The sequence below is a fragment of the Eublepharis macularius genome, chromosome 3, assembly GCF_028583425.1.
Source record: "Eublepharis macularius isolate TG4126 chromosome 3, MPM_Emac_v1.0, whole genome shotgun sequence".
NCBI classification, from domain to species: Eukaryota; Metazoa; Chordata; class Lepidosauria; order Squamata; family Eublepharidae; genus Eublepharis; species Eublepharis macularius.
In genome coordinates this window covers 63,650,246-63,662,555 of record NC_072792.1, presented here as the reverse complement: position 1 = coordinate 63,662,555, position 12,310 = coordinate 63,650,246, and the positions used below count along the sequence as shown (strand labels likewise).

At 41.7% G+C, this 12,310-nt stretch overlaps 1 long non-coding RNA gene across 1 annotated transcript; it reads left to right on the top strand.

Annotated features, from left to right (window-relative positions):
* Positions 1–358: 358 nt before the first annotated feature.
* On the top strand, positions 359–10,526 carry LOC129326043 (uncharacterized). Its single transcript, XR_008596684.1, has 3 exons — positions 359–494; positions 2,473–2,540; positions 10,448–10,526. It is a non-coding gene; the product is annotated as an uncharacterized LOC129326043 (long non-coding RNA).
* The last annotated feature ends 1,784 nt before the right edge of the window (positions 10,527–12,310 follow it).

Below are 12,310 nucleotides of genomic sequence, written 5' to 3'. Positions count from 1 at the left end.
AATGAGGTGCTTGATTTCTTGCACTGCCAGAGTGGGCAGTTCAGGATATATTTACTCTAGCACCCATTATTTAAACAGCTTTTGATTTGCAGGTCTGGCAGACACTTAGCACTATGTACTTCTGATATGTTCATTTGCTTTGGTGGCTGATGAGCTGGGTTCCCATTTGCAACTGACAAAAATGAAGGCCCCACTACTAGGATGACTTTCCTGAATATATGTAGACAGGCTTCACTCCCTCCTCTCCCAAACCTTTGCCCTCCCCAGACTTTGCCCCCTAATCTCCTGGAATTTCTCAACCTGGCAACCCTACTTGCAGTATTGTCCCTAACAGCATTTCTGCAGAGGTTATGTGATGTCATGCCCAGAGTACATCCCTGTCACTGGTGACATGAGGGCTGATTTGGTAACATGGATTTCCTTTTCAAGCAGTTAATCAATCTTGTGGAGGTGGCAGATGCTTTGGAGTGGAACTCTAAGCGAACTCTGCTACAGTAAGTAATCATAAACTTGAAGTCTTTTTTCAGAGTTATCGGGGTACTTAGTCCTGCTCAACAGAATAGGTTGAAGGAGTTTACAAGGACTTGACGTATTATGGGTGTAGCTGTGCATTTATGGTATCAATGAATATCTCAGAATTGTTTTAATGTGATAATTAGGGATGTGCGCTTCGGGTTTCCAATCCGAGTTTTTAACCAGTACCGAGCCCAATTTGGAAAGATTTGGCCATATAATACAGCACTGACGAGCCAGTTTGGGAGTCCCAAAGCAAAGCTTTCTGAAGCAATTCGTATCGCTTCAGGAAGCTTCGGGCAAAGTGGCAGCAGTCACACCCACAGCATTTTTCTAGCTGTTTGCATTGCAACAGCAAAAAAGTGCTGCTTGCTTTCAAACTTCTTGCCCCACCACTTTTTCCTCCCAATGGGAGGGGGAGGAGGCTTTGGGGGGAAAGGCAGCAGGGTGGGAAGTTTGAAAGCCACACTTTTCATGTCGCTTGCAAGTGACAACAAAAGGGTTGCTTTGAGCTTCAGTGTGCTCCATAAAGATTCCCGAAGTGATTTAAACACCAGAATCTCAAAGGGGCTTGCCGCTTCGGGATTTGGGTTATTTCAAATTGTTTTCCCACAAAGTGGGAAACCTGATTCTTTTTTGGGTGTACAGCCCTAGTGATAACCTTGTCACAGTGTATGTGCAAATTTCTTTGACATCCAAATCTGTTAGGATCATGTGGATGGTCTGTTAGTTTATTCTGTAATGTCTTATATTTAATGTTTTTTGAATTGGCCATGATGCCCCAGCTTTAGACAATGGCTTTGCCAGTGCCTTATCTTATTGCTAGTTAGAACATTTCTAGTGATATGGAGAGACTATTTCCCACCAACTGGTAAATAATTTCAGTGTTCGCTAGTTTCATAATCCAGTTATATTTGTTGTATGTATTAGGGCCAAAGTAAATATGTTGGCATCCTTGTGCCCCCACCCCCATCAGCTGTTTTGGCATTTGAAAAGGAGTGTGAGGGGAGAGCTTCACACGATGGATCTGAACAGTATCATACCTTCATGGCATTTTAAAATTACTTTAAATGGCAACAAGGTCCTCATGATGGCCACGAGGACACCCTCACATTTAGCTTGATCCTTATACTGGTTTTCATGGTATTGTTTTCAAATTTTGTAATTCATAAGTGTAACAAAATTTAAAAGATTGTTTGTTTATGTGCCATATGCCATATGCCATGAGAAACCATCCTTAGAAATACAACTCCAAAGATCATTGATAGAACTGCTGCTCCAGAAATCACTGAGAGAACTGCCTTTGAAATACAACTCCAGATATTGTTGTTAGAACTGCCATTTTTTACTGTCATGTTACCTGCAGGCCGCAGACTGGGTTCCTAGACCATCATTGATTTGGGTCAGGTTTGATAGAGTTGATAGCCCAGCACCCATCAGTTAATACTGTGTGGCAGCAGTTTTCCTGGCAGCAATAGGTACAGTAATTCCTTGTAGCAACAATTAACGGTATGTTATAGCAATCAGCTTTGCATTGCAACATAGCTAACAGTAATATGTAGCAACAAACAGCTTTGCTTTAGTTAACGGTTTACAATGGCAATAAACTTTGCAACAAGATGTGACAAAACCCACCAACTGAACACGGGGTGGTATGCATGGGAAAAGGGGAGGTCATAGGTTTGGAGCATGACACCCAACCACAAAAGACATGTATGCCTTGCTCTAGTAGCATTATAAAAGCTCTGAACATTCTGACCCAAATCAGAGGAGCAGGGTAACTTGTTTTTAAGAGCTCTATTCCTCTCATCTTATTGCAGTAAACTCTTTGTATCTTCTCCCTACTTCAGCCTCTGCGTGGTGATTGGAAAACACACAGGGAGCCGACTTCGGCACAACAGGTTTCCTAGTGCCTCTACTTTGCCTCTGAGTTCTTTCACAGTTTTCCATTTCTTACAGGTATCCACACACCACCAAGCAACCCTTACACTAGTGTGCCTAATTCCCAGGTGCAGCTTTTTCTATAGGTAAGTGATGGATTACCAACTCTTACTCCTTCCTGGTCTTGTCTTGCCTAACCCTTTTCAGCCTTGGGGCCTCCAACATCTCCTGGTCTGGGTGCTTGCCGCTACCCTCCTGTCCTTTGTCTCATACTGGAGGTCCCGGTGTCTCTGGGGCCAGCCTGAAGGCTTTCCTCTGCCTCTGGCCATTGAGACATATTGGCAACTCCCCTATAGTTTCCCCTTTTGGGTGGTCTTTCCTTTGCCCTCTGTCCCTGCCATCCAACCCATCCTGCTGGCCTGCCACCTTCTTTTAACTGTGTGGATGGCAGGGACATGTTGTTCTACCTACCAGTTGTAGGGCCAAGCTACAAGTGACGAATGACACTTGAACGGCAAGTGTATTTCTCCCTGTTCACTTGCCCTCCACTCAATCCACTTGCCGTTCAAGTGTCATTTGTCACTTGTAGCTTGGCCCGTAGTCTTTCACTTTTGGGCCCGAGTGTATTTACTTCCAGCTGGGCCGCTTGAAATGCCCCACTGCTGCCTGGGACTTGTGGGGCTGCCTGTCGTCACATATTGAGATTATTTTACTAAAGAAATGCTTCCCATCCTCATTCCTTCTGTACTATGGAAATATTTTCTACCTTAGTGTTCTCCATGAGATATGAATAATCTTTGCCCAGTTATATCTTTTCTATACATAAAACCTCCACAGAGTTCACATTTGCAAAGTAGTATAAGGAAAGAGGAAATACAAGTTTTTTATATAGGAATGAATAGCTTTGGGTTCCCATTGTGACATATGACGTGTGTCATGGTTTTTGGGATGGCAGAGGATGGTGGAATCAATTTACCAAATTTAAAGGCTTAGAACTTTTATGTTAAAAGGCTACCTCAGGTCATTTTTGGCAGTCTATTAGTTTTCCTTTTCCTTTTTCTGTGAAGGATAATGTTAAGTACAGCATTTGGCTTTACAGGCCAAAGTAGGCCTAATAAAAAGGTCTCAATAAAACCTGAGGCATGTTGCTATGACTTCCTTAACTGACTATTATGACTATTCTAATATCACCTCAATGAAGCTTCAGAATACAGAATAGCTCACAGGGCGTATGTGGGGCTGCAGGCAAGGAGTATACAGTTAATACACATATATTCAAGTATATAATACCTGCTAATGGAAAGCAAGAAACTCTGTTTTTCCTGAGATGAAAAGAGGTTAATATGTGAGTCTTTTACAGAGATACTGCCCATGAATCTCTCTTCCTTTGCCCTCTGTTGTCATGGTGACATACTTATGAGATCTCTGGCTAGGATCCTATTTGGATACATGAAAAATCACTAATGTAAGCAGGCATTCAAGGAAAAGTAAAGGCTATGAAAAACAAATCAAGGCAGGCAAATATGAACATTCCTTTAAAAAAAATAGCAGTTAAAATCTATGCAATAGGAACATGTTTTGATTTCAAGAGAGCCTTTTTTCAAATAAGAAAGTTGTCAAAAGCAATTTGCAACTTCCAAGGCTAAAGCATTTTAAAATTGAGTAAGTGCATCGTATATAGTCTTAATGGCATACCTCTGATTTTGTTTATTTGTATGACTGGGGAAATTCAAGGTCTAAATAATATATATTTCATATATATTTAAAGTATCATAGATACAAACAGGTTTGTGATATTGTAATAGTGCATAGTGGCCCAATTTCTGCCCTCATCTCTCTCTCTCTCTCTCTCTCTCTCTCTCTCTCTCTCTCTCTCTTAGGCCACTGTGCTTGGCTGTCTAGAAGAATCAAGACCTTAGGTATACAGATGTTACCAAATTTAATGCCACGCTGTTTTCTTCTTTTCTTTTCTTTTTTTAAAGCCCAGTTTCTGATGTGGACTCTTCTAGCTTGAAATAAAAATGCAGTGGTTTCCCCCTGCCCCCAACCATATTAATAGGGAAGTTATTGATACACATAGGCTTAGAAGGAGAAAACTCTTCTTGAGATTGCACTATAAATATCCTTCCTCTGATAGTGCTATCATTGTTTTTGTCTGCAGTGCAAACCAGTAAGGAAAAACTCTTTTGTGTATAAACATCTCTTCTTTTGTTCATAGGGTTGCCAGGTTTCTATACCCTCCTGTTCAGAGAGGGGACCAGCACTTACCATGTGCCTCCCAGTAGTCTTCAATTCAGGCACGGGCAAAGCACATGCATGCTCCCAGTGCTTGCATGCTGACATCATTTCCAGGAAGTGACATCATCAAGCCAGGCATGGGTATGCTCCCAGCACATCACATGGGGCAAATTCAGCCTGTTTGGGGGCCAAAATTGGCCCCAGCAAAACACGAGAGCACACTTGTGGCCAGCACAATGACGTCACTTCTGAAAGTGATGTCATCGTGCCCACTGGGAGCACGTCTGGTGTAGCAGGGCAAACCCTGGGAGATTACCTGCCACCAGCGGACCACGGGGAAGCCTATTAGTACATGAATTTGCATTCTATTTGCACCTGCGCAGGTTTGGGCTGAATGGAGCTAAATGGTAGTCACTGCTGATAACTCTGGAACTCTAATATTATATCACACTTTGAAATGAACATTAAAAAAACAATCTTCTCAGAAGAAAGAAGAATAACAGATTTCTAGTAGTGGGCTTTCTGCAGGCAAAGTTAAGCACTTTGAAGTTCCACTGATTTTAACTGCAGAGCTTTAAGCACCTGCTTAATTCCCTCTGCTATTTATTTATTTATTTATGTCATTTATAGTCTACTTTTCTCACTGAGACTCAAGGCAGATTACACAGTATGAGATTAGTACAATCACTATCAAGGACATTTCAATACAGTATCAAGGACATTTCATAAACAATACCATAGGGTAAATAGATACCAGTTTAAAAGCCACAGTGTTAGCAAGAATCCAATACAGAGTAGAAAAAATACTGAATCAGAACATAATCAATTCTAGGACTAACATTAGACAACATGGAGCACTGGTGGTACATAGGAATACATATTTAAAGCAGCAGATAATATGTAAGGCAATATAGTGATGTAGTCTATGGTCCCTAACTCATTAGCAAAGCATCTGAGACTCCTTCCCTACAATACAGCCCTCCCATAAATTATAAGTCCAATAATTGGGTCTTATAATTGCTCAAATGTGTTCACTAGGTGGAACTTGTGTTTAAACATGGATAGACTCAGTCTTAAAATTCTAAAAAAATATAGCAGCATTGAAATAGGCATGTCTAATATTGAAAATGGAAATGATAGTGTTTTGCTAGTAGCTACAAATTGTAGTCAAGAAAGGAACTCGTAATTGGAGTATGTGGGAGAAAGCCTAAGCAGGTCTACTCACAGCTGAGTCTCCTTTTATTCAATGAGACTTATTCCCAAGAAAGTTATCCTCAGGTTTTACCTACTGCTGAACCTAGCTTTATTGAAGGTTATCTTTTTATCATTTGCTTCTAATATGTTCTTTAATGCAGTTCTCCATGGAATTATGTCCCACGCCCCCTCTTTTATAAGAAAATACATGGTTTAAGTGACTTTAGGATAGATGTTTGTTGCACATTAGGGGAAACTTCCCAACTGCAAGTACAGTCCAAGAACAGAATCAGTTACCTGCTGGAGAGGCAGGCTGGAGACCTTCAACCAGAAATGCGTTCACTTTGAATTTCCTGCACTGAGCAAGGGGATTCAACTCGATGGCCTATAAGGCATTTTTCAGTTCCATAACTTACTAATAGGTATGTGTAGGTTGTCAAACGAGTCATAGGATTGGATCCAGACTAATTTTACACCAATGGAAGGGTTTGTGGTGACTTCTACCAATTTCCCTTTGCTGCTGCAGTCCCCAGATTTGCCTCTCGTGTTGTTCTTTTTAAAAAAATTTTTTTTATTAGGTGAGTACATATTACAAATAACATTTTTATTTAAAACCTAAATATCTATTTCCCCCCCTTTCCCTCCCCCCTTTTTCTCAGACTTCCAACAGCTTTCCAACCCTTATCTTATTCTATTCCTTACTTATCTATTCCATTTATGTTATTATCTCATATTTCCCTAATAAACTAAATTATATCTATTAAATTCATATCTATTCAAAACTTATACTTAACAATAATTAAAACTTCACTTTAAATGGTAGAAATCCCTATCTCCAATATTTTCCCTAATTAATAACTATCAAATTGCCATAATTTCCCCTTCAGATCCCATTTTTTCTCCAACTACTCCTTCAGTCTTCCCCAGTCCTTAAAAAATTCTTCAGAGTTCTGGTCTCTCAGCCTTCTTGTCATCTTAACCATTTCTGCCATGTACAGCAACTTTTGTATCCATTCTTCAATAGATGGTATTTCTTGCACTTTCCATTTCTGCGCATATAGTATTCTTGCCGCTGTTGTCATATAAAATAGCAATGTCCTGTGTTACATAGGAACATCTTCCATATTTAAGTTCAGTAGCAGGAGTTCTGGGTTCTTTATTATTGAAATCTGCAAAATCTCATTTATCATTTCTAAAATATCTCCCCAGTACTGCCTAGCTACCTCACAAGTCCACCACATATGGTACAATGATCCTTCATGCCTTTTACATTTCCAACATTTATCAGACATTTTGCCTCTCGTGTTGTTCTTGAGGGCTTCCTGTCCTTCAGGGCATCATTTCAAGGAGATCAGTGAGCTTCAGTGGGAGGAGGTAGGCAGGTATGTTCACTTCCATTAACAGAAGCAGCCTTGCATAAATGGCAAATTTAGCCTGGATCCTGGCTTGCCTCATATTCCTGGCTTGCCATTGAAATGTTCAATTTAAAATTCAATGCTATGCATAATGGTTTCCTGAATCATCCATCATATTAAAAACTAGGGTGGAATGAAGATTACCTGGGAATTAATTTTTAAAAATTTATAATGATACTTTACATTCTCTCTGAATAATAAATTCACTGGGCCAAATCTTGCTCTCTGTTACAATATATTATCTCATAAATTTACACTTTTTGTTAGGTCCATGCCCTCCAGCTCCCTGTTCATAAGACTGGGATGATCAAGCCCAAACTCTGAGAAGTAAGCAGGGGTCTTACCTGCTTTGTGAGAAGGTAAAAAATGTCACACATATTGTGCATAAAGACAGAGACAAGGCAAAAGCATGTATTTTACACAGGCACACACACACAGAGAGACACAACTACAGACAGACAAATACTCTGTTGCCTTGGTGCTGTAACAGCCTGGGCTGGGTGCCCCAAAGGAAGGGGGGAGACCCTGACCTTGATGCTATGTCAGTTCTTTTTCTGTGCTTCTTGCCCTTCTTCCCTAGGACTGGCCTGTGTCACCAGATTATAGTTTGTTCCTGCCCCCTGGGAGGATTCTCAGCTAACTCTAGCGTTATCTCAGGGATTCTTACAGACTCACTGGGAATCAGCACTCTACTAGTTCCAGTCCCAATATTGCCATGAGCTTAATAGGTGGTCTTGGGTAAACCGTTCCTCCCAGCCTCAGCCCCCCAGCTCTATTGTGGTGATAATAATATCACTAAATAACACTGACCTTGTTCACTGCTCTAAGTGGGGCACTAATCTGTCTAGAAGAGTGGTATATAAGCACAGTTGTTGTTAACTGTATTAAGGGTCTTGCACCTTAATTCTGGCTGCCAGATGTAATCTCAAAGTATTGAAAGCATCCCATATGCACATTCTAATCTGGCATACTGGGCAGAGCTGAGCAAGGGATGAATGAAGATGGCTATGGTTTTCCTCTCTGAGTAGGCCTCAAATCAGAGGAGAGCCAGGATTACCTTTAACATTTCTACTTAAGCCATAACAATGAGATCTGTATTTAAAACACTAGCAGGGAAGAAATAGTCTCATTGTACAATGTACAAAGAGGAATTCATTTATAATAGGTAGGTTAAAATTTATTGTATATGGCTAAAGGCCATTACATTATAACAAAAACTAATGTCCAAGCTATGATAAATAAAACAACCACATTTATAATGTGCCATACAAAACAAGTAGCTTTCGGGCTAACAGAAATTACTTCCATTTATATCTTGCACATATGCCTCTATCCAATGAAATTCTGATAATCTTCCCCAGTTTGGAGTATGCTGCATGTGCTAATGAAGTGTATCCTGATGGTTGTTGTGGATTTTCTGGGCTGTATAGCTGTGGTCTTGGCATTGTAGTTCCTGATGTTTCGCCAGCAGAACATGAAAGAACATGAAAGACACTGCAGACTTGGCCATCCGGAAAAATCAGCAGTGGCTGAACATAGCCTAACTCAAACAGGACACAGTATCCTATTCCAGGACACTAAAATACTGGACAACACTTCCAGTTACTTCGTCAGATTGCACAGGGAAGCCATTGAAATTCATAAGCATAAGCACAATTTCAACAGGAAAGAAGAGACCTTAAGAATGAATAGAGCATGGTTTCCAGTCCTGAAAAACACCAGGCTAACAAAATACTCTGTACCCGACAATAGCCCTGCAGAGAAGATTAGCATATCAAGCACCAATCCATATGCAAAAGAACCTCCTCAGGATACAGTGAAGCCTCCCTCCATTAGCATTCCACACCCTGGGAAACTCTTACAGGATGACTCAGCCCAACCCTACCTTCCTTAGATATAAATTACCTGCCAACTTCTTTTCTACACTGTGACACTAAGAGATCTCTGTCTTTTGGTGCTACACCTCTGAAGATGCCAGTCACAGCTGCTGGCAAAACATCAGGAACTACAATGCCAAGACCACGGCTATACAGCCCGGAAAATCTACAACAACCATCATTCTCTGGCCGTGAAAGCCTTCGACAATACATCAAAGTGTATCCTGATCTCCCATTCTGGAAACTTTTCTGCTTTCTAGACTGGCTGAGATGCAATAGATTTAGCACATGGGAGGTGATCAGAAAACCCTGAAAAATCCAGGGGTCAGTTTGCATGTACCAAAGTGGTACATACATTCAAAATGTGTGTATTGCCTTTAGGAGTGCCAGGTCCCCCAGAGTCCAAACTGAGGGGGGGGGGTGAGGGGACAGGGGAGCAGTGAAGTATGTATTCCCCATGCTTACGCATCATGCCAGAAAATGACATCATGTTTTGGAGCAACATGGAAGCTATGGGTCGTGCAAGGGGACAATTCACTAAAAGTCACTCCAAAGCTTAGTGCTTGGCAGTGAGTTTTAGGGTATTTCCCCCGTGGTGCAACCCATAACTTCCATGTCATACTGGAAAACACATCATTTTCTGGCATGAGGAAGCATACACACCCTTCACACATATACCCCCTACCCGGTGATTTTCTCTTCTGCAGGCCAGGTGAGCAGAGTTAGGAGGCATGGGCTGGGGGTCAGGGCATCTCCCCTTCCAGCAGGGGGGCAGCAACCCAAGTTGTCTTTGTTGATGTTGGAAGAGGAGGATCCAGCACTGTATCTCTCCTCAGGTTTCAAAGGGGGAACAAACCAAACAGTTAGAAAGATAGAGAGGTGAGGGCACTCTGTTTACTATTATTTACTGCTGACTGTCCTTTAATATGCAGATTGCTATTCTCAGGATTTCCTCTTCCTGACTTCCTCCCTCTCTGTCCTTCTCTTCCTGGCTTTGTTTCAGGTAACACCTCTCTCTTTCTTAGGGTTGCCAGGTCCCTTTAGTCCCCCAGCGGGGGACTGGGTACCCAGCACTCACCCTCTGCAGTGATCGTGTCCCTTATCACCCTGATTGCAAGCAAATTAGGACGTGGAAGGGTTAACTATATCAAGCTTGCTATTATACAGTATTACATGGTGATTATTGAATGAATTCATGTATGAGAATGTATGAAAAGGGTTTATGAGGGATTCACGTGCGTAATATATGATGATTGCTTTTTATATTGATATTGTGCATGTATTTTAATCCACTGTGTATGTATTTTAATTATTATATTTTAATTGTAGTGACTGTGTACTCTTTGATAAAGATTATATGAAACGGGCCACATAAGGATCTAGATAACCCGTCGGAGGACCATACCATTTCTATTGGACTCTACTTTACACAGCCTTTTGGAATTAACATACAAGAAGGTTTGTCTCCAACTTTGATTGTAGTCTTCACTCACCAGCTGGACTTTTGCTAATTGGGACCTGCAAATAGAGATTATGTTGGGTTGTTACTATGCATTTGCACTTTATGGATTGTATGTGCAATGAAATTGTATAGCATTTTGTAGCACCAGCACTTTATTGTCTTTAGGTACCTGTTTGTATCAATTGTGTTAATGATTTTCCATGTGGGAAGATTTATACATATAAATAGTTTTTTACTGTGTGATTAGTGTATGAATGAATGTGTAAATAAATGAATTATTGAAGTTATTAGTTAGGCAAATGCGTGGTTGTTGTTATACAGATTTTAATACCTTCTCACGCTCCCAGTTTGTGTGATGATGTCACTTCCAGGAAGTGGTGTCATCACTTGGGTCAAAGGGCGGTCTGGCATGCGCTCCCATGCTTGCAGAAGGGCCAAATCACGCCCCCCTTGCAGGCCTGATTTGGCCTGAAACAGGCCTGTTGAGGGGTGCGGGGGCATGCCGCAGCAGGGCACAGGGGTGTGCCACTGTCAAGGAGTTCAAGACCCCTGGGGCCCAGCCCAGCTAAGGGGAAGGGACACAGGCTGCCTGGAAGGTCCTGTTGCAAATAGCAAACCATATAAGCTGCCACCAGCTCTCCAGTCTATCCCTAGGCTAAGGAGTTAGGGAGCAAAGCTCCAGAGCCTATTAGGGAATTAGCCACAGCAAAGTCTACCCTGCAAGGGTAAGCTTGCAGACAGAGTTCACAGCAAAAGAATAGTTGTTTGGTAGGTGGATCTCATGCACACATAGGGTGAGTTCAACAAAGGTTTTATAACAGTGAGGCTTCAGAGTCTTAATAACCCACACAAGGTAAAAATATAAAGGTTTATTAAGTCAAAGTGCAAGGTGATCACACATAAGACACAAAGTGAGTACAAAAAAGAAACACCCTACAGCAGTAAGCTCTACATACCACATTGAATTCTTAGGAGGCAAAGCAAGTTGGTTTCTCAAGCATAGCAAGCAAACGTTCCTGGTAAAGAGTCCACAAAACAGCAAGGCAAAAGATGGAGCTTCCGTCCTTCTCATCCAATAGAGCCAGAAGCAAAAGAGCATGGGCAGAGGTCTGAGGTAGACACTCACCACAAGCTTTTTTATGTTGTTTAACAGCCAGTTTATATTGGTTCAAGCTGGAACCAAAGTGAGGCAGGCCTGAAACCACACCCGTTCCTAGCTTGACTACATCACCTGACAAATGCGAAAAGGGTGGTGTGACAAGTCTGCAGCTCTTGGCACACAACCCAAATCTACAGGTGCAAAGTTAATTAACAATTAGCCAGCAAGAACAGCTTATCTTGACTCAAGGACAGAGCAAACATAACTTACTGCTAGCAAAAGCAAAAAGCTTTTCCAAAAGGGGGGAGGGAATTTCTCTAAACAAGGAAGCCTCCAAACCAGTTCTCAAATGGACTTCCCATATACTCTTAAACATAACATTTTTTCTTTATATCCACACCGCCCTGGGGATGCACCACGCTGCCCAGGGGCACACTGCGCTGCCAGGGTGCCCCAGGGGCAGCCCCCTACTGGCCGGGTAAGTGGGGTCAGGGGAGGAGGTGAGAACAGAGGACCCCCCACTCCAGGTCCATCCTTAGACTAGATGGGTAGTTAGGATCTATCTCTCCTCCTTTCCTATCAGAGTATGGAGTTCCTGCAATAAAGAACTCTCATTTCTTTTCCAAATATA